Source organism: Chiloscyllium plagiosum, chromosome 31 (genome assembly GCF_004010195.1).
Source record: "Chiloscyllium plagiosum isolate BGI_BamShark_2017 chromosome 31, ASM401019v2, whole genome shotgun sequence".
NCBI classification, from domain to species: domain Eukaryota; kingdom Metazoa; phylum Chordata; class Chondrichthyes; order Orectolobiformes; family Hemiscylliidae; genus Chiloscyllium; species Chiloscyllium plagiosum.
Window position 1 is genome coordinate 19,655,066 of NC_057740.1, and position 24,126 is coordinate 19,679,191.

A 24,126-nucleotide genomic window follows, 5' to 3' on the forward strand; every position below is an offset into this window, starting at 1 on the left:
TACTAACTAATAGTATAACTATTACCAAGGGAGCTAAAAGCTACTCCCACCAGCATTTCTTCACTTGCTATTTGTAATTTCTACCCATACTAATCATAGTTCATGATCTACTGAGGCCAGATTCTTTCTCACTAATTCTAGCATTTATTCTCCTGTTTTTGCTGTGTTTCTGTAATGTTTTATACCCTGAAGTATTCATTTCCCAAACATGAATCATCTTGCAAACTTGTCTGTACAATGGTGATTGACTGTGTGGAGTTTGCACATTCTCCCCATGTCTGTGTGGGTTTCCTCCGGGTGCTCCAGTTTCCTCCCACAGTCCAAAGATGTGCACGTGAGGTGAACTCTGGATTAGTGGTGCTGGAAGAGCACAGCAGTTCAGGCAGCATCCAAGAAGCAGCGAAATCGATGTTTCGGGCAAAAGCCCTTCATCAGGAATGCTTTTATTCCTGATCAAGGGCTTTTGCCCGAAACGTCGATTTCGCTGCTCCTTGGATGCTGCCTGAACTGCTGTGCTCTTCCAGCACCACTAATCCAGAATCTGGTTTCCAGCATCTGCAGTCATTGTTTTTACCTCTTAGGCCAGGTGAATTGTCTATCCTAAATTGTCCATAGTGTTAGGTATATTAGTCAGAGGGAAATGGGTCTAAGTGGGTTGCTCTTCGGAGGGTGGGTGTGGACCAGTTGGGCTGAAGGGCCTGTTTCCACACTAGGGAATCTAATCTAATCTAAACCATTTATCTCTATTTGTGCCACTATTTCATCAAATTTATTGTGCATTCAGATAAAAACGAACTACATTTTTACAATACTTCCTGCAGTGACCTTCGTCACTGACACACAATTAATGTTAAATTTCTCTCTCCCTTCCTGTTCCATTCTGTTTGTCCTTGCACACATTGTTACATGATTCTGTTGCCACCACTTTGCTCTGTGGTTTACTAATTACTTTCATCAGCACCCTCCCTCCACCCCTGCAACTGTTTTAAAACTGTTTAGAACACTGACCTAGTTCAGTTCAAGTGGTGTCCATTCCAACGGAACAATGCCCTTTTCCCTGAATTCTGCTGCATTTACCCCATGAATCAAAATCTTTTGGGCCAACCATTGCTCTTTGAATCACACGATTAATTCTCTAATCAGTTTGATCCTATAGCGATTGACACATAGCTCCCATAACAACCAACTGATGATTGCCTTTGATGCCCTTTACCTTAATTTGGAACCGAGTACCTCAAACAATCCTAGCAGAAATTGGGTCAGAGTTTTAATTACATCATTGGTTCCCATGTGGATGATGACAACTGGATCGTCCTCTCCCCATTCCACATTTTTCTCCAGCCAGGGGAACCTATACTTCACTCTAGTATCAGTATTAGTGGGCGGCACGGTGGCACAGTGGTTAGCACTGCTGCCTCGCAGCGCCAGAGACCCGGGTTCAATTCCTGCCTCAGGCGACTCTCTGTGGAGTTTGCACATTCTCCCCGTGTCTGTGTGGGTTTCCTCCGGGTGCTCCGGTTTCCTCCCACAATCCAAAAATGTGCAGGTCAGGTGAATTGGCCATGCTAAATTGCCCGTAGTGTCAGGTGAAGGGGTAAATGTAGGAGAATGGGTCTGGTGGGCTACACTTCGGCAGGTCAGTGTGGACTTGTTGGGCCGAAGGGCCTGTTTCCACACTGTAGGGAATCTAATCTAATCAGGCAGGCAACACAACTTTCTGCGTGCCTGGCCACAGTTTCAGAGAACAGTATTTACTCTTCTACTTTCTCTCACAACTACATTCACTTTTGCTCTACCTATTTGGTTGAATGGTATCCTCATTGTGCCATGGTCAAATTCTTCATATTTATGAACAGATGAATCAGGAATGTGAATCGGCCATTTTGACCCCAATCCACCATTCAGTTCTTTTTCTCATCCTTGCTTGCTGGTAACAATCAAATCACACTTGTTTGACAGAGTAGGACTCATGTTTCAAATCTGTAATTTAAAATTAGTTAACAAATCTCTGATTGGCTTAGTCACTCATTTTCGCCAGTTAATCCTTTGATTTTCCATGCTAGCTGCTTATGTCTCTTGGTTCCCTCTCAGGACCGTCCAGTGATTTCTTTTTCTTCATATATTGTACCATATAAACCTTCCCTGCTCCCTTTTTCTAACTTTCATTTTTCCATATTGCTCCAGCTTTTCTTTCACCTTTGCATCTCATGCCCATCACAAGTCATCACTCTTTCAATAGCCATCACTCCTACATCAATACCCTCAAACCACCAGAGCCTAAGCATACCAAACCACTGGTCTCTAACTGCTAAAATGTTTAATCTATCATTAAATTTTCCATTACCTGCCTCCATCAAAATACCACTTGCCAACTTATCCCAATTGCATCAAATCGCCATAACTCAGTGTTATTACTGTAAAATTGACAACAATTTATGACATATGTACAACTGCAGCTAAAATCTAAAGACAGTTGTTAGAGAAACACTTCTCCTCCACATGGTGCACAGTTATTGATCTCCAAAATAGAGACCGCATAGAATAATGGTTTGGGTGTGAAATTGGATAATTGTTTATTAATTCCATACCAAATTGTTGGTCAAAATTAGGGATTGGTACATTGAGGGGTTATGTGGATATTTTCTAGTGTAATAAGTGATCATTAATGTTGAACAACTTCTGTGATCCTATAAAGTTAATCTTACAAGAGCAGTTTCATTCTCTCAGAAGGAAATATTTTACGTTTTAAGAAATAAACAATTTTTTACGCTTTTCTGTTTGTCTCTTCCTTCATTTCACGATATTTCCTGGTCCCTAATCTACTTCCTGTACATGATTTAACTCTCATTCAGTTCTCCTGGTTTCTATTTTCAGGTTTAGAAGTCTTTGCATACTTACAGTTAGTGTGGTTCCATACCACATAGAAATAGGTACAACACCATTAAAATATCTAAATATTTCATTACGGCAAATTGTTGTGGAATAACAGTCTAGATTTTGCAGTAGTACCAATTCTGAATGTCTGAAGACCCCTTTGAGTTGGTTTGAGATTCAATATTGCTTTGGACAAGGGGTATTCTACTCTTCACAGATTACGAAAGTTTTATGAGCAGCTTTCTTCCACATCAATGATGGGTGCCAATACTTCACCACTGACTTCAAAATTTAGGTCAAGTTTTACTCCCAAGCCAAGTATAATACCCTCCAGAAATGACAATATACTACTTCTAGTATTGTTGAATCCCAAACATATTTCCCCCAATTCTCCTAACCATTCAGCTCCTGAGCATGTTTCACCATTCAGTTAGATCATTGCTGATTTATAGCTCAACATCATCCGACTGCTTTGGTTTCACAAATCCTTTCATAATAAAAACCTGTTAATTCAGTACTGATATTTTCAGTTGGCCTTCTCTCAAGACCAGTTTGTGGGGAGAAAGTTCCAGATTTCCACAATCCTTTTAGTGAGGAAGAGTTTTCTTTCCTAGCCTTTCTTTTGAATAGGCTGATTCTAATTTTAAAGATAATGTAGAATTGTAGAATGTTACACACAGAAGAGCCTATGTTCGCTTTAAGAGAGTTATCCAATTAACTAGCTTTCACTCTTCTTTCACCACAGCCTTGTAAGCGTGTTTCTCAAAATTCCTTTTGTAAGTTTTCTTGAAATGTTATTTCACCAAATTTTCAGGCAATTCATTCAATGTCATACCAACTTACTGTATAAGTATAGAGTCTTCTAATCTCTTCTCTGGATCTTGTGTAAATTACTTTAAATCTGTGACTTCTGGTTACTGACTCTTCTGCTACTGATTAGCTTCTACCTATTTTCTCCAGCAAAACCCACTAGTGATTTTAAACAATTCTATTAAACCTCTGCTCAATCTTTGGTGCTTGAAGTAGAACAATCCATCTTCTCTTGTCTCTCCATATAATTGAAGCCCGACACACCTGGTACAATTCTGGTGAATCTTCTGCGGACAATCTCTTCAGGCTTTTTTGCTAGGCAGTGGTGAGAGGCCTATTAATGTGGATTATCAGTCATTATAGCCCTAATTATTATTTAAATGCACATTATTAGTAAGCACTCTCCTATATCCTGTAAGATAGAAACCAGACACTGAAAATTTGCAATATAAAAAACAAAATCGGTATGTCCAGCTTACTGCTTGCTCCTCTGGACCTCCATCTTAGACACATGACACAATATCACAAGATGCATTTCATGGAAAGCAGCCACATATACCCAATGTCTAAGGTCACTGGTAAGCACATGTGCCTGCCTCTCAGCATAGTGAAGAAATATCTTCAGTCCACTTACAGCACACAATTCAATGCTGCACTTTGGAACTTCCTGGCACCTTTCATTGCAGTCCTGCTGCATGGACACTGTACCCATTTGGACAGCCTCCCAGATCACTGGTTGGTCTAGGCTGCACTTCAGAGCTGCTCCCCCACTCCTTTGAGCATTCATGCCTATTTGGATCCTCCTCCTATTCCTACCTTGCCTTTTTCTGCTTTAGGCCCTCAGCCCAACCTTTAAGGATCACAGTACCTTTACCTTGAATTGTCATTTAGAACACGCACAAAACCAGTAGCTTGTTGGCTTGTCTGACAGTCAGACGGGTGGACATGTTGCTGTACATCATCATCCTACATGAGTGTTAAACTTGCACTATGTGCCTCGTACAGTACATATGCTGCAGTCAAACAGCCATGTCTCAAAGTCTAAGGGGAGTAGGCTCAGTCAAGTACCTGGACCTGCCTTTCAGCCCATGGGTCCTTCTACAATAAGTCAAACGTAGCCTCTGTTATCCATCCAGGGTCTTGGACACAGTCAGAGGGCATTCAGGCATTCAGGGTCAGGGGTATGGGGGAACGGGGTACAGTTGTACCTCTATAGTGTAGCAGTGGGTATTGGTTAACTGTATGGGTCCAGTGCAACTAAAGCAGGGAGTCACAGAAGCATAGTCTGTGACAGACTGTGCAGTTATCAGTCAGGGGTCTGGTCACTCATCGTTGCTCAAAGGAGCTAGTCACAGTCAGATCATATGGTCCATGCACTAAAATTCGAGGGTGGGAAGATTATCAGGAAACACTGCTGGGGGAGAGAAGATGGGGGACGTAATTGTGGGGATTGGATTTAGAATGCTAAGATGCAGAGGAGATTACATTGTGAATGGTGGGCAATTCAATATATAAGGGGGAAGACGATATAGCATAGAAGGGAAAGGGGTATTACAGGAGGAGAATCATTGCCAGTCACCCTGGCCTCTATGGCGGGACAGTGGGCGACTAGATTTAGCATGCTTACTTGTAATGTCTGAGACTGGGGGTAATGTTGGCAAGTTAAAATTTAGATAAATACCTTTGGGGGGGGCGCAGTTTAGGGAAGTTCAAAGCCTAAGGTTGACAGAGAGGGCAATGTTTACTATTTGGATTTCACCAATACAAAGAGACTGAACGTAACACTTCCTGGTTGAGAGCAACTATGGGTTCCTTCCATCATACTATAAATAACATGCTCACAGTGTAAATGAAAATGGCTACCAGCACATCAAGAAAGGGCAGGGTAAATGTTTCCTTCTGTGAGTCAGGGTACTTCAATTTTGCGTAATGACAGGCCCCTCAGTGGGATTACACTAACACCCATGCAGAAAAACTGCAAAACTCCTGCAAGTAATATTGCGATCTGAACTTTATGCATTAACTACTGTGTGCAGTTCAACTCCTTGCTCCAAATAGCAGTGTTGTTCTGTTGGATACTGCCAAAGTAGCAGTCAGCTGCAATAAACCCAGAGCTTGCGCGTGGTGCAGGAGCTACTCATTTCACACCTCGAACCATAAAATATTATGTAATCCTGAGGATGACTAGACTCTGTACCTTCAATGTTTTCATTGCAGCTAGATAGATACTCGCACACACAGCTGTGTGAAAAGTTAACAGATATTTAAAAATGTGAAAACTTATTGACATTGGCATATTACCCATATCTGCCCTCAGAAGATCCTCTTCCATCTTTCTCTCACTGCAGAGTTTCCACAGCTAGATTGGTGGGAGTGGGTCCTACAGTGGAAACTGTTGGTCTTGGAGGTTTGGTCAGGAAACCCTGGGGCATTTCTGTCTAGTACATTCAGAAATGCTGATTGCTCTCCTCCCAGTGATAAGTGCACCCTCATCAGCCTGACTTCCCACAATGTTGAGGGAGGGAGGCAAAGAGGAGGTCACCACTGGAGTGTCCTCAGCAGAGATTTCTGGAGGGTCGGTGTGGGTCTAGCTGAGTGGTTGTAGTACAGTCTTGTTTCCTTGTGAGGAGGGGCCCCTGAAGTGACTTGAAAGTCCTTCATCCCATTGTTGATTTGCTCTTGGTGCTGAGCACCAATGGCTAGAATGATGGAGTTCAGGTCCATTCAGGAGATGAATATCTGGCACCCTACCACTTGTCCTATTATGGTCTCTCTGTGATAAAATGAAGAAAAGGATTGAGTAAGATGAAAACATACAGCACAGCTTTTATAGCTGATGCAGATAGGGGAGATCTGGTGAGATGGTCTGAGTGAGTGTGTAGGCAGTGTAGAGGCCATGTAGGGTTATTAGGTTGAAGGGATGAGGTGGTTGGAGAGACTGGTAGAGCATAATCCTTGGCGGCATTTGGGTACAGTAGCAGAGATAGTGTGAATGTGAGGTAGCAGTTGGTGGTACTTAACCTGGCAGAGTGGAGAAATTATTGATTTTCTTTTGAGGCTTCTGGGCATTTCACTGGACCGTGCCTCTTCACTGACACAGGTGAAAAACTCAGGTCAGGTTTACAGGATCTGGTGTTGCGGCCTCCTCTGGTGGTCATGAGGGAAGAGGATATCTCACCTCTGCACCACTCCAACCAGCAGGACCTCCAGCTTCTTGTGCACAAAATGGAGTGCCCATTTCCCTTTGTCAATTATGCAGGGTAGCTCCAGATTGCCAGTGTTTGATTGGATGTACAACAGTCCTTTGAAAGTGGCATTGGTGCTAAGAACCCTGGATATCTTGGCAATGGCTGGTGTTTCTGCCTACAATGAGTTGCATGATTGGGTTAGCATCGAATAAGAGGGGCTTTGGCAGACAGTTCTTGCAAAAAGGAACACTGGATGTTGTCCAGCAAGAGCATGACACTTGGCTGATTTCTAGTAAGATTCAAGCCATTATTCATCTGTGTGGAACTTGATTTTAAAAAATATGAAAATCCAAAAAGATATTATCCAAAATTACATCCATTATAGTGTTATTTTTAAAGCAAAATGTCAAATCAATAATCAAATCCAATGATCACTATCTGTTAAAATCAGAACAAGTACCTTTGATAATTGCAACTCTTTAAAAGCTAAGTTACTGTTAACATTGTTATGCATTATTTGTAAATGGAGTAATATCAAGAGCACAGAGCAGTGCACAGTTCCCACGAAGATTCTGTATGGTGCCACATTACTGTTTGGAGGAAGTGGCTTGTGGGCATTCAGAATGCTTAAGACTTATTGAACCTGTTAACTATTGCAGCACAGCAGATATTTGGATTCAAACAGTATCAGATAAGGCAGGGGTAGTGACTGAGGTTACTGTGGGGCCAGTGAGCATAACTCTATTAATTTTAAAATAGTAATGGAGAACGATAAACCTGATCTGAAAGTTAAAGTTCAAAATTGGAGTAAGGCTAATTTTGACGGTATTAGGCAGGAACTTTCAAAGGTTGATTGGGGGATGCTGTTGGCAGGTAAAGGGACAGTTGGAAAGTGGGAGGCTTTCAAAAATGAAATAACGAGAGTTCAGAGGGAGTGTTTCTATTTGTGCAAAGAGCAAGACTGGTAGTTGTAGGGAATGCTGGATGACTAACAAATTGTGGCTCTAGTCTAAAAAAAGGAGGCATTTGTCAAGTATAGGCAGCTGTGATTGAGTGAATCCTTAGAGGAGTGTTAGGGTAGTGGGAGTATACATAAGAGGGAAATCAGGAGGGGAAAAAGGGGACATGAGGTAGGTTTGGCAAATAGAATTAAGGAGAACCCAAAGAGATTCTATAAATACACTAGGGTCAAAAGAGTAACCAGGGAGAGAATAGGGCCCCTTAAAATTCAATGTAGTCATCTTAGTGTGGAACCACAGGAGATGGATGAGATACTAAACAAGTATGTTGCATCGGTGTTTACTGTTGAGGAGGACATGGAAGCTAGGGAACTTCGGAAATAAATAGTGATATCTTGAAAAGTGTCCATATTACCCAAGAGGAAGCGCTGAAGATCTTAAAACACATATAGGTAGATAAATTCCTGGGACCTGATCAGGCGTATCCCAAAACTTCATGGGAAGTTAGGGAAGAGATTGTTGGGCCCCTTGCTGAGATATTCATATTATTGACAGCCATGGGTGAGGTGCCAGAAGACTGGAGGGTGGCTAATGTGGTGCCATCATTTGAGAAAGGTGGTAAGGAAAAGCCAGGGAACTATAGACTGGTGAGCCTTACGTCAGTAGTGGGTAAGTTGTTGGAGGGGATTCTGAGGGATAGAATTGACATGCATTTAGAAAGGCAAGGACTGATTAAGGATAGTCAACAAGGCTTTGTGCTTGTGAAATCATGTCTCACAAACTTGATAGAGGTCTTTGAAGAAGCGACAAAGAAGACTGATGAAGGCAGAGTGATAGACATTGTCTATATAGACTTCAGCAAGGCGTTCAATGAGGTTCCATGTTGTAGAGCGGTTAGCAAGGTCAGATCTCATGAAATCTAGGAGGAGCTAGTCAATTGGATACAAAATTGACTTGAAGGTAGGAGACAGAGGATAATGGTAGAGAGTTGTTTTTCAGGAGGGGAAAAGGGGGACATGAGGTAGATTTGGGGATGCTGTTTGCAGGTAAAGGGACAGTTCACACTGTAAGCCTGTGACCAGCAGTGTTACACAAGTATCAGTGCTGGGTCCACTTTTTATATAAACTATTTGGATATGAATACAGGGGGTATGGTTAGGAAGTTTGCAGACACCAAAATTGTTGGTGTAGTGGATAGTGAAGAAGCTTATCTCAGCTTACAAAGGGACCTTGATCAAATGAGCCAATGAGCTGAGGAGTGGCAGATGGAGTTTAATTTAGATAAAATGAGATGTTGCATTTTGGTAAGACAAACCAGGGCAGGGCTTAGACAATTAATGATAGTTAAGTCCGCAAGCAACAAGTTGGAATGTAATGGAATACTTTCCATTTACCTGGAAAAATGCAACTGAGCAACACCCTTAGCTCCATTCAGAACAAGCAACTACTTGATCGGCATCCCAGCCACCATTTTCAGCATTTGCTGTCTCCACCACTGATGACAGTTACAGCAGTGTATATCATCAACAAGACATGCTGCAGCAACACGCCAAGTCTCCTTTGACAGTACCTTCTAAATTGCAACCTCCCCCATGCGGACGGACAAAAGTAGCAGACATTCAGGAACATTGGCAAATTCTCCTCCAACCCTGCACACTTTCCTGATTTGTAACTATGTCACCATTGTTAGACAGTCACTGGGTCAAAATCCTGGACCTTGTTCCCAACTGAATATGAGTATACTTTTTCTAAGCCCTCCACCATGGACTGCAGCATAGAGTCATAGAGATGTACAGCACGGAAACAGACCCTTCGGTCCAACCCGTCCATGCCGACCAGCTATCCCAACCCAATCTAGTCCCACCTGCCTTTTAAATGTTGCAATTGTATCAGCCTCCACCACTTCCTCTGGTAGTTCATTCCATACTCTCCACCCTCTGTGTGAAAAAGTTGCCCCTTAGGTCTCTTTTATATCTTTCCCCTCTCACCCTAAACCAATGCCCTCTAGTTCTGGACTCCCCACCCCAGGGAAAAGACTTTGTCTATTTATCCTATCCATGCCCCTCATTATTTTATAAACCTCGATAAGGTCACCCCTCAGCCTCCAACGCTCCAGGGAAAACTGCCCTAGCCTGTTCAGCCTCTCCCTATAGCTCAAATCCTCCAACCCTGGCAACATCCTTGTAAATCTTTTCTGAACCCTTTCAAGTTTCACAGCATCTTTCTGATAGGAAGGAGACCAGAATTGCATGCAATATTCCAACAGTGGCCTAACCAATGTCTTATATAGCCGCAACATGACCTCCCAACTCCTGTACTCAATACTCTGTCCAATAAAGGAAAGGACACCAAACGCATTCTTCACTATCCTATCTACCTGCGACTCCAATTTCAAGGAGCTGTGAACCTGTTCGCCAAGGTCTCTTTGTTCAGCAACACTCCCAAGGACCTTACCATTAAGTGTATACGTCCTGCTAAGATTTGTTTTTCCAAAATGCAGCACCTCGCATTTATCTAAATTAAACTCCACCTGCCACTTCTCAGCCCATTGGCCCATCTGATCAAGATCCTGTTGTAATCTGAGATAACCCTCTTCGCTGTCCACTATACCTCCAATTTTGGTGTTATCTGCAAACTTATTAACTAGACCTCTTATGCTCGCACCCAAATCATTTATATAAATGATGAAAAGTAGTGGACCCAGCACCGATCCTTGTGGCATTCCACTGGTCACAGGCCTCCAGTCTGAAAAACAACCCTCCACCACCACCCTTTGTCTTCTACCTTTGAGCCAGTTCGGTATCCAAATGGCTAGTTCTCCCTGTATTCCATGAGATCTAACTTTGCTAACCAGTCTCCTATGGGGAACCTTGTCGAATGCCTTACTGAAGTCCATATAGGTCATGTCCACCGTTCTACCCTCATCAATCCTCTTTGTTACTTCTTCAAAAAACTCAATCAAGTTTGTGAGACATGATATCCCATACACAAAGCCATGTTGAATATCCCTAATCAGTCCTTGCCTTCCCAAATACATGTACATCCTGTCCCTCAGGATTTCCTCCAAGAACTTGCCGACTACCGATGTCAAGCTCACTGGTCTATAGTTCCCTGGCTTGTCCTTACCACATTTCTTTAACAGTAGCACCATGTTAGCCAACCTCCAGTCTTCCAGCACCTCACCTGTGACTATGAGATACAAATATCTCAGCGAGAGACCCATTGGCTTACCCTCATTCTCAAGGTAAATTAGGGATGGTCAATAAATCCTAGCTTGGTCAGTGATGCCACGTCCTCTGAACAAATTAAAAACAAACGTTTACATGAGCTTCAGGAGAAGTGCACCAGGCTGTATTTTAAGGATTTGTACTTCACCATGGAGTTAATAGCAAATTATTGAAATTTGGGTGGGAAAGTTTCCTGACCCGAAAGAGTCTATTTATTTCTATTGATTGAAGCAGCTGAATTCCAAAAATGCAGCCTTGGTATGAAAAGTTCCATTTGGGAATCTTAAGTCCATCAAATAAGTGGAATCCAAATTGAGAATATTGTCATGAGACAATTCTACAACTGAAAGTATCGAATGCATCCTTTAAGTATTTTGCACTAATAATGCTTTCTGGGTTATTACTGTTTGCTGATGCATGTTGAAATTTTTATGTGGTTGAAAATGCACTTTTCAGGTGAATAAAAATTTCAAATGATGTCTCCATGCACACCAACCCCCAAAATCACCTTCTACCTAGCCTGCTCAGAATTGGTAAGACCGAATTGAAAATAGAAAGTACTGAAGAAACTTAGCAGGTTTGGCAGCATCTGCAGAGACAGAAACAGAGTTAACATTTCAAGGGCAATAGCTTTTCTTTGGAACTGAAGGGGGCAAATGATGAATTTTATGCTGTTGGTGAATATAAAGAAACAAACGAGGATTTGAACAGATGGTGCCCACAGCAGAAGATGAAAGAGATGCTAATGGGAGTAAAGGAGAGATCTAGGTGAAAAAAGAGTTTTAGTGATAGGTGTGAATAGTAGAAAATAGGCCCAATCTGCTCAGCACACACACATGCAATGAAGAGACTGGGTGTAATCAAAATGGAGGATAATGTTCATGCTCTGAAGTTGTTGAGCTCAGTGTTGATTCCTGAAGGCTGTAAAGTACCTGAGTAGAAAATAAACACCATCCTTTTGTTAGTTCACAAAACAGAGCAGTAGGAGGAAGTGTCCAAGCAGTTTGCTTACCAACAGCAGCTTTAAGTTGGTGTGACTGGAATTTTAGTAGGCATGACTGTTAAGATTAAAAATAAACTGTAGTTTGATAGCAAGAGATTTCAACGAAACCAAGATTGTTTCATTCTGATTGTAATGTGAACAAGGTCTGATTGGAACCAAATAAATAAACTAGCTTGCATGCTTTGTCTTCTCAGAATGACCCAAAGGATTACGGATGCAACTAACTTATACACTGCTATTTGAAGACAAGTACAGCACCCAATCTCCATAATGTATGGCCTCAGAAGCTGAATATGGGATGAATTTCCCATTTAAGTTTTTGGTGGTGTTGGTTAAGGGCTATATGTTGCCAAAGAACATGGGAGATGTACACTGCCCTTTGAACAGCATCAAGGTATCATTAATTCTAAATCTGAACAGGCAGAGGTAGTTTGCACATTACCATGGATTTCAGGACTCTGAGGCTGATACCTAACTTTGGTTCTGAACCAGATCTTCCTGTAGCAGAATTGGCTTGGTGATTTCCTAATTGGCTGCCTCTGGGCTTATCAATCAATTGATGATGGTGAATGGATTCCTGATGCTGTGGACCAAATGAGAGCTGGCAGCTCTAAAACCAAAGCCATGCTACAGAATAAGATGGTTGCTGCTGAAACAGGTAGGACATCTGGAACCTCCAACAAGTTAAAGTAAAAGAAAAAATCTGGGAATCAAAGCTCAGAAGGAAATCCTCTTCCAAAAAGATTACTAGATCCTTGGAGGCTGCCTTCTCTGCACACAATCCCTTTTTGAAGATCTATCATCCAAAATGTCCAAAGATGTGAGGGTTATGTGAATTGGCCATGCTAAATTGCCCATAGTGTTCAGGGATGCGTAGGTTAGGAAATTTGTCTGGGATAAATGTAGGGGAATGGGTCTATGTGGGTTACCCTTTGGAGGGTCAGTGTGGAATTGTTGGGCCAAAGGGCCTGTATCGACACTACAGGGATTCTATGTCTATATCTATTAATTTGCAATTATTGATTGGGCACAATGCACTTTCGAAATGAACATATTATAAAGCAAAAAGCACTGGGTACAGTGGCAATAATATTGCATTTGCAAGGAACAAGAAACAAACAGCTTGTAAGGAAATGCAGAGTCGGCAGCATTTCACATGACCAGTTTGTGAATTAAAAAAATTTGGGGTTTTAATATAGTCAGATATAATTTACCTCAGGAGCTATAGCCTCTGCACTCTTTTTCTTTCTCTGAAACGTCACTCATCGACATTTGTAAGTTGGAAACTCACCAGGAGACCTCATCACCACAAGATAGAATGTTTCTAACAGAGGCATTTGAAATTTGTAACACTGACTCAGACAGGCAGTTACAGCCAGCTCTTACTGACCTGGGAAGACCTCCTCATGGCCAGCAGCTTACTTGCAAAGTGATTTTGTAATATTTGGAACAATCCACAAATAATTATTTAATGAAAATCTAACTATTATTTAGCCAAAGTATTTTGAAGATAACTCTCTGCAGAGATTCATATTATTTCCCAGACTTGGAGATTGTATATCTGCATGTACATGTGTGTGCTACTTTTCCAGATGGGTAATTTTATATGTTTACATACTTTAGGACCTTTGTTCAAATTAGCTGCTTGCTTCTGTGAAATATACAGCCACTCCAGATCTGGTCCTACGACTGGCAAAATATCTGCCATCGGTGAGGTTGTCTGTTATTTTACCAACTCTTCCTATCTCAAGCTAGTAAAATTCTGTGATATGTTTGATCTGAAAATAGACATCTCTCACAATTCAGCCATCCCTCAGCATAACACCAAAATAACAGGGGAGATTCTCTACTTAAGTACAATAGATATGCAATGTACCACAGCATTTCAGTTCAAATTATGCACTGGGACTAAAGGAGGAAGTGCAGGATCTCCTGAATCGGAAGGCAGAAGCTGACCTGATGCGGTGGTAATTTCAGGACAGCCATCAAGAACTGAGACATTTTTGAAGATGAGGATGACATAAGGAGGCTAAGCCTAGAAACTTCTAGGGTTGATGGAGGAATTAGAAAAGATATTGGAGCTGTGAATACAAACAGGGACTGTTATGCCTGAGAATGGCAGCAGGAGTATTCCTAAAGCTGAGGCAAGGGGCAGAAATGAAGTTGAGCTGCAAAGGCATATCCTGGGCTAAGGTTGGACCAGTAGGTAGTGACTGACTGGTGCTTTTCAGAGCCTTTATAGATTGAGATTGATTTATTTCAGCACAGCCATACTGCAACAAATTCTTCAACAAGTTATATCTTATGCATTGCTATCAGGTCAGCCTAATCCTAGTTACTTTCTATATGACTCTATGACTATATGCGCAGATACCCAAGGGACTATCAGGAGAACACACATTGGGCCTTTCTTGTCCAGATATCAATAGAAAAGCAGATTATTTTGTACAAATTCTTGAAACGCTGACAAGTAACGTTTTCATTTTGACAACATTGACATTTATTGAAGCTGTTGACAGCTATTGCAGGAATTGGTTCTGAAAAACAGTCACACTGGGCTTGAATTGTTATCTATGCTTTTCACAGATGCTGTCGGATCTGCTGACTTTCTCCATGATTCTCTGTGTTTGATTCAGATTTCCAACATCTGCAGTATTTTGCTTTTATTCAAGGGTCCATTTGCCTCTGGTTACAAGAGCCTTCCAGACCAAATACCCCCAGGTTGCCCAACAAAAACTCCAAGGCAATGGCTACACAGTCATGCAGGCACCCTTGACCACAACTGCAGAACCAGGGACAGCGCTGAGATGTAGTCAGGGGCAAAGTAAGAAAAAGAAACAATTGTGTTCATTTTGGTGGCACCAGTGATATTGCAATGTAAAAATGAGACCTGATGTGGTTACAACAGCAACATGTTGTGTAGTGTAGCATTCAAATGGCATAGATTTTGGCTATCTGGAGTTCATGGAAAGAGAATTACGGATGCCAGTAAATGGGAAATTAGATTCTTTGTCTGGAGGTGATGATGACTCAAAAGGCTCATAAATTAAAGTAGAACAAAATCAACCAGTTGGCAGTTAAGACACCAGAAGAACTAGTATGCTTCGCATAATGAAGTGGATTATTTTACATTCACCTATGGGGTCTGAAGGGCAATGATTTAATATCTCATTTTCCAAAAGGTGGCACCTGTAACAATGCAAAACTCCCTTCGTATTGCCTGCCAAAATTATACACTTGTATCCAAATTGTGACTTGATCTTTTGACTAAGAAGTGACAGCACTATCACTGAGTCAAATATATTTACATTTTTTTGTATAAAATAGCATCTGTTTAGTAAATGCAACTTAATTTTCATTCATATTGCAATTGCTGAATCATATTCTTATACGACGACTTACGGTGAACGGAGTGCAATTCCAATGAAAGATTTAACTTTTCTTTACAACTTAATCATAAAAAAACTTGATTTAAATCCTGTAGCAATTTGTCCTGGATGCACTAAGAATAAGCAATATTACATTTAGTAATGAACTAGATTTAATTAGTAACCAAATTGTGCGTGAACCTTTATCAAATATTGATCATAATATGCTTGAGTTCAACGTAACAAAACCAGTGAAATGAGAACTCAGTAATAACCTTCGCTTCAGAATAGTTTAATATCAAGGACATTGGTCCACACATTGGCAGTTCACTCTAGTGCTTGGGTTTGTGAGATCAGTGCCACAGAATCTGATATAGAGCTCTGAGTACCACCATCGCCAAAGTCCCTGATGGATAGAAGGCAATGTGAAATTCACTTGTTTGTATATCGATGTATATTATGCAGTTTCAGCTAATAGATTCGTTCATTAGTTTGCTTGTGCCTCTAACATCTATGAAGTAGATTAAGATAATACAGTTACTTCATACTGAAGTGCACTTGTCTTCTTGTTACTATTTTGATCAGACCTTAAAGAACTAGTTAGGTACTTTCAGCCTATCAAACATGCTGATGTGTTCACATGTATACTGGATGACCCCTAATGGGGTCATGTCACTAATGGGGATAAATCGGAGTGCACATGAGTGCCTACACTCTTCAGCCTGATTTTCATCAATGGCTTCCATAATGGTGATCCTGCCATTGTAATCAGATAATATCTAGATGAAAGCTGGTCAATCTGAGATGACTTCAAAGACCTGAAGGGCTTAGTTTGCAACTACCTGTTTGTTGATGACTACTAGTTCAGAGGTGGACATGTTGGTGGTCCCTCAACATGACATCTCCTCAATGTTGATATTTCTGCACTGGGTTTTCATCTGAATGAGGAGGCAAATTCTCAACTACAGATTTTGGATGCATGCAGGAGGAATTCCCCTGAGGCAGTGGGAGCCAAAACACAGTTTTATGTCCTTTCTTTTCTTGTCCGCTGCTCTCTGCCTTATCATTAGGCACTTGATCTCAACGCATGTAAGCTTGACGGACATGTGGTCAACATTTTGACCAGTTGGTAGCAAGCTCCTCCCAGTCATTAATCCCAATGCTGTTGAGCTTCAAGAAGAGCTTCAACGTGTGCTTGTGACATTTTTGTTGCCTTCTTTGGAAGATTGGCCGTTTGAGAGTTGAGAAAACAGGATCTGGTGGGGATATGTTCTTTTCAGCCACCTGGACACAGAGCCCAGTTCAATGTCATTGAGTTTTCAATGGACAAAGATGGTCTCCATTTTAACAACATTGACATTTCTTGAAGCAGTTGACAGCTATTGCAGAAACTGGCTCTGAAGAAGAGTCAGACTGGACTTGAAGCATAAGTTTTGTTTCTTCTCCACAGATGCAGCCAGACCAGCTGAGTTTCTCCAGGCTTCTCTGTGTTTGATACAGATTTCCAAGATCTGCATTATTTTGCTTTTATTCAAAAACCTTACCCTTATGCTTGTAGAGCTGGCTTCAAGAATAATACCCTTTGTTAAATGGTCCTTTCACTGAATGCAGAGAAAGTAGCAGAGGCATTACTGGTGGAGTTTTTATAGTATTTTTCTGTGTCACTAATCCACAGTCCAATATCAATTATAAAATACCAATTAGAGCATACTATAGACTCAAGGAAGTCCAGCAATATCAGCCTGATTTTCCTCGAGTGGTTAACAGTCATGCATTTCCTCTCTACCCTCATGCTTATAATCAGCAGTGTGACCAGCTCCCTTAGAATACTATTCTTATGGTCCTCTGTCTCATGGATGCTCAGCCATGATTCTAGCCTCAGCTCAGGTTCTGAAGCTGGAGTTCAAGCTTACATCCTATTAATGTGCTTTGTGTGTGTGTATGCACGTGTGTGTGCACTTTTCACATGAAATATACTCCACTTGGCCAAGTTGAACTGCCATTCTATAAATGGTGATGTAGTTGCTATGTTTAAAACAGCACAATAACTTAGCAGCACTCACTAATCAGCTTCTTTTCCTGTATTCAACTATCAGCCATTCACAGCAGGATGAAAACTGTATAAGAATAAAGGAGCACTTTTTCTCTATTCACTGAACTCCTTCTAACTTACCATATTGCCACTTTACACGCTGTTGAACCAAAGCAGTACACAGAGCAAAACACTTAACACTTAGTGAGGCGTTCATTTATGCTTCCTGAAAACAATTGATCAAAGCTACAGAAAAATAATTTAAGCTAACCATTAATTAATTATGTACAACCACTGTCAGAGTTTGTATACCCCGATTTATGCCTGCAATAAGATTTAACTGCTCTTAACCTAAAGGGTAACGTTTACTTAATTGCTAAAGCTGGGGGCAAAGCCTGATTTTACATAAAACATGACCCCTTAAGACATTCACATTCACCTGCTCCTAATGCACATACTAAGTATTTCAACTGACTTCACTTGAGTTGACTTTAGAGGTTTGTGACAATTAGATGGTAGGAAAAAATACCAGACATTGGGGTACTCACCCAAGCTGGCATATCAGTGATCCACAGCATATTGTGATAGTCACAATTGAGTTGGGATGGTCGTAAAGCCAGCCATTGCCAAAGTGATTCTTCCATGAAAAGCTCACATCTGAAGTGTGCTTTCATAGTGGTCAAAGGAGAGCTTTATGACACTGAAGGCTTTACTTGGGAGTTCTGATAACAAATTCAATATCAATATAGGTCCTGGAAAAAGCTTTCTCAGGATTACTGAACTATTTGCATGAAAATAAATAAATGACCACCTTCCTTCAAAAACAAGTACATATCCAAGGCAGAGGGGAAATGCAAGGAGAGAAAATCCTGAGCTAACACTGGTCCACAACTGAATCATTTTCCATATCCCACAAGTAGAATGTTTGAGCATACACCAGCCATAGCAGTCACCTACATATTCATTGGAACCTTACTAAAGATCCCAAATGATGAACATAGTCATCTTCACTCTGAAGTAAGAACAAGAGGAAGGAATATTGCCACTCTACCAAAGGTCAGATAACTCAGCATTGAGCAGAATATTTTCATGATTTATCAAATGATATGCTTTCAATGATCATGTTATGAAATGCTTCATGTGTAATAATTTTGTGGACTGAGAGTGATGGGTTTTAGGTTTGCTTTGAATGTGTTTTTTAAAGGTTCAATGAAAAGAAACATCGGAACTTTTTTCAATAAATCAGTTCTTGGAAATTACATGGTTCAAGAAAATTGCTGGTCTTGGTTTTCTGAACAAACTTCAAAGGGAAAAAAATGACTACTTTAAGACTAGATTTTATCACTAGTCTGTTTCAACAGTGTTTTCAGATTTAAAGTTTCTGTTTGGCTATTCAGTAATCCTACGATAGAAGAAACTGCTCAGCTCCTGTTTTCTGCTTCTGAAACACCTTTTATTAAGATCAGAGTGAAAGCTGATTGATTGTTCATCTGGAAATGTGACTGAAAGAACTTTGAATATTGTATCTCCTAAAGACATTTTGTCTGCCAAGATTCCAGACACAACAATACGTGAACAGTAATTTGATCACAACATGACAGAACACCAAGTCACCATGTCTTGTAACATTCTGTGCCTTATCCATTTTTTGTTTGTCTTCAAAATTAACCAAAGTTAGCCAGAAAGGTTTATTGAATCTCTGCAGAGAGAAATCTATTTTCCTTTCTTTTACCTAAATTGTATGTGTGTGTTTATGTGTATGTTTTGCGTTATTTAGAGGGGCAAACATTTATATTTCCATATTACAGATTGTGTGTGTCAACCAATTCTGCATCTTCATTGAATTGACTTTACTTATAGTAGATTGATAATTTATTATTTATCAAAGAAATCTCTACATTTTACGCTGAGAAGGTGTACAATTGGTCGTATTGGAATGTGGGTAAAAAATGTGTAAATTTATGTTGTGAACTGTGAAATACTGGGATAAGAAAAGTCACATCAATGACTTATGATGTTGTCATGCATATCTTCCTCATGTCTTCATACACACTTCAGTATTTTGTTTCCCAAAGTGTGATGAAAGCTATAAAAGTTTTAGAGTAAGTGTGCCTGTGGCTCTCTTTTATACATAGTCTCCTGTCTTTTAAATATGAATGTAATAGAAGCTTGGATTGTACTAGTCCCTACATATATTGTGAAGATGCTTGGTAGTGCTAATTTTATTGGAACAGTAACCAAGAAGCCCAGGCTAATGTTCTAGGGCTGTAATAATCTACTGTTATCAAAATGTAATTGAACTAAGGTACATGCATGATTCATTTGACTTGAAGAACTCTGGTTTATTTGGATAAATTTATGTATACAATAAAAAGTAATCTCAGCAGCAGCCTATGACTACAGTCCTATAGTGCTTAGTGCCTGTGACCTGAGCTCATGTGAAAACATCCAGGTATTTGGCTCATTTATATGTTGAGCTCTTAAAGGTACACCATTCTAAAGGTGATAACAAACAGGGGCATGGGTTCAAATCCTACGACCAGTATCTATTGGGCTTTCAGTACTATAAATGTGGAGCATACAGATAATCACAGAGCTGGTGACCATGAAGCCATCACAAATTGTGGCAAAAGCCCATTTGGTTCACTCATGTTCTTTCAGAAAGGGCTTGATGTCCCTTAAATGTAACCATAGACCCACAGCAAGGTGATGAACTCATAATTACATTCTGAAATGACGTAGCAAGCCAAGAGCAAAGACAATTGAATTGATCAACAAATGATTGCCTTTTTAGTAACAGACACGAAAGATTAAAGGAAAAGAAATGTATATGTATATTATTTTCCACACACTTCTTATTGTCAAAGATACAATAAATACAATTAAATGTTAAATTGTAAAATTTGAGCATTTGACAACCCATATCAATGTTACTGGATTTCCCCTGCAATTTTTTTTTGAGTGAATAAAGCACATTTTTACCAATGGTAATCATTTTTCATTATAACTTGCAATTAGTGAGGGAAATTGTTTTCGTTTTGTTGAAGACTTGTATGTGAAAAAATGCTGTAGTTGTACTGCACACTAAATAAATGTGGTCCAGCTAATCCCCTCCTCTCCATATTTACTTAACTGGGGGACTTCTTGAATATATTCATGTTTCTCTATTTAAAAGAAAGCACTGGGATGATTGTTCTATTTTACATTCATTTAAAATCTGTGATCCTTTTGTTTGCTTTTTCCCTGATATAATATGAATGTTCACTCTTTTGTGCATTTTTCTTTCAAGTAGATTGCAAATATTTTGATATCCAGTTCAGGTGCTTGCTACAGACTTCAAATGAAACCAATTCTGTGGCAAGGGGTGGAGTGGTCCAGCATTCTGGTCAATGCATTTGACATCCTAATGCATAAGATTGATTCCAGGAATCAATGTTGACCTGTTTGATGGTTCAAAACCCAATAGACAATAATGGATTTTGATATTCAAACAATGGTGTTCAGACACAACCATCCGTCAATAATTAAGTCTCATCTATGATACTGTGCAAATTTTAATAATCTAAAATGCTGACTTTGTCTTAGCCTTGTCCAACTGTATCAGAGTGTGTTTGGGAAAGGTATTTGTTTTAACCACAAACTTCATCTGAATTTACCTCTCGATTGTATGGATATAACATTAGAAGTCTGACTCATTTCATTTCCTTGAGATGATATTGAGGTGGGGTAAGTTAAAATTGGAGCTCTTATATCTTGTTAAACTAGTCCTTCCTTTTCAACAAGAAATTAAAGAACACACTGCATTTTGCAAGCAGGGCTTTGTCACCTAAGAAATGCTTGGTCGATGCCTTGATCTTGTGTTTGTTAGTAAAACATCAGGAAGCACAAAATTTTGACGTAACTTTCATGCACATGGGTCTAATCATCCCAACATATATATTGTCCACATGAAGAAAGTGAGGACTGCAGATGTTAGAGATCAGAGTCAAGAGTGTGGTGCTGGAAAAGCACAGCAGGTCAGGCAGCATCCGAGGAGCAGGAGAATCAGTGTTTCAGGCATAAACCCTTCATGCTGATTCCTGGTGAAGGGCTTATGCCTGAAACATTGATTCTCCTGCTCCTCCGATGCTGCCTGACCTGCTGTGCTTTTCCAGCGCCTCACTCTTGACCCCCATATTGTCTATATACTTGACTTTAGGAGATAGCAGCCTGGATTTTCGCTGAGAAGGCTGACATGAAAGCCTTTTACATAAAGCTGTTGGAACCCGCTTCCCGTATTCTTGCTTTCATTCACATTTCTGGCAATTTTCTCTGGCACAACACAAGGATGGTAGCCAGCCTGCATGCAAGACTTTAATTCTAGCTGTCTCAGTGCAGAGATGTGCAATTCAAATTCCGCTGCAATTTGAGTGGATTTGGGACCCTTCTGCAAATCTATGCACCTTGGGAAAGCCTGGTCTTGAGTCAAAAATAATAAAGCAGTCATTCAAGATTCTAGCTGAAATATGTTGGCCCTCATACCTTCTCATAGTGCTATCAGTCACAGCCATTCATATTCTCAATGGCCAGATGCCTTTCTCCTCTTTAGATTTGTTAATGCAATGAAGATTCTTGTCAAATAAGTAGCAAATTATTGCAAGGTAATGGAGCTATCATTAAACAAATATTTCTATTCTTCCAGCTATATAAACTTTGCACGCTGAGATCTAAAAACATTAGATAACCTTGAAACAACGCCAAGAATTCATGATGAGGTCATATATGCTCAGCTTGCATTTGCTGATACAGTTGCCAGATTGCTTCAATATGAAAGCCTAGCTTAGCTTTCAGAATTGGAAGTGCACTTAGATCTCAACAAGCATTTTTTATGCAGTTGCGGAAAGGAAGGAAAGCTGTGTTTCATATTTTTATTACCATCTAATAGAGTGATATTCCTTTGAAATTTTTTTTCACTATGTCTGTTTTTATTCATTTATGGAACATGAGCATCACAGGCTGGGCAGCATTCATTGTCCATCCCTAGTTGCCCTTGAGAAGGTGATGCTGAGCTGCGTTCTTGGACCGTTGCAGTCCATATGCTGTAGTTTGGCCCACAATTCCCTGAGGGAGGAAATTCCAGGATTTTGACACAGTGACAGTAAGAAATAGTGATATATTTCCAAGTCAGGATGGTAAGTTGCTTAGATGGAACTTGCAGTGGATGGTGTTTCCTTGTCTCTGCTGCCCATGTCCTTCTCGATGGATATGGGTGTGGGTTTGGAAGATATTGTCTCAGGATCTTTGGTGAATTTCTGCAGTGCATCGTGTAAGTTGTACACACTGCTGCTACTAAGCAACAGTGGTGGAGGGAGTGGATGCTTGAAAATGTGGTGCCAATCAAGCTGGCTGCTTTCTCCTGGATGGTGTCAAGCTTCTTGAAGGCTATTGGAGGTGAACCCATCCAGGCAAAATGGGGAGTATTCCATCACACTGCTGACTTGTGCCTTGAAGATGGTGGACAGGTGTTTGGGGGGTGGGGGTGGGGTGGGAGTCAGAAGGTGAGTTACTCACTACAGTATTCCTAGCTTTTAACCTGCTTTTGCCTCTGAAAGAACACTGAAAAGTAGAACACAAGAATTAAAAAGGCCAAACACCAGCAAACCCACCCTTCCACTTCCTCATCCAAGTCATTTATAAAAATCGCAATGAGCAGAGGCCCCAGAACTGACCCTTGCTGGTTACCAAGCTCCAGGCTAAATACTTTCCATCTACCACCAACCTCTGTCTTCTATGGGCCAGCCAATTCACTATCCAGACAGCCAGATCTCCCTGTATCCCAAGCCTCCTTACTTTCTAAATGAGCCTACCATGGGGAACCTTATCAAACACCTTGCTGAAATCCATGTACAACACATCCACTGCTCTACTTTCATCAATGTGTTTTGTCACATCCTAAAATAATTCAATAAGGTTTGTGAGGTATGACCTACCTCTTACAAAGCCATACTGACCATCTCCAATCAAACTATGGTTTTCTAAGTAATCATTAATCCTGTCTCCCAGAATCCTCTCCAACACTTTGCCCACCACTGGCATAAGACTGACTGGTCTATATTTCCCAGGATTATCCCAATTGCCTTTCTTGAACAAGGGAATAACATTTGCCACCCTCCAATCATCTGGCTGTATTCCAGTGGACAGTGAGGATGCAAAGATCATAGCCAAATGCGCCGCTATCTCTACCCTTGCTTCCTGTGGTAACCTAGGGTATATCCGTCTGGGACCAGGGGCTTATCTATCCTTATGATTTTCAAAATTTTCAACACATCCTCCTTCCTAAGATCAACCTGTTCTAGCATATCAGTCTATTTCACACTGTCCTCAGAAACACCAATGTCCTGCTCAGTAGTGAATACTGAAGCAAAGTATTCATTAAGGCCCTCCCCAACTTCCCTGACTCCAGGCACAAGTTCCCTCCACTATCCCTGATCGGCCCTACCCTTGCTTTGGCCTCCTCTTGTTCCTCATATAAGTGTAGAACACCTTAGTGTTTTTCTTAATCCTACCCATTAAAGCTTTTTCATGCCCTCTTCTAGCTCTCCTCAGTTCCTTTCTGGCTACCTTGTATCCCCATAAAGCCCTGTCTGATCCTTGCCACTTCAACCTTAAATAAGCTTCCTTCTTCC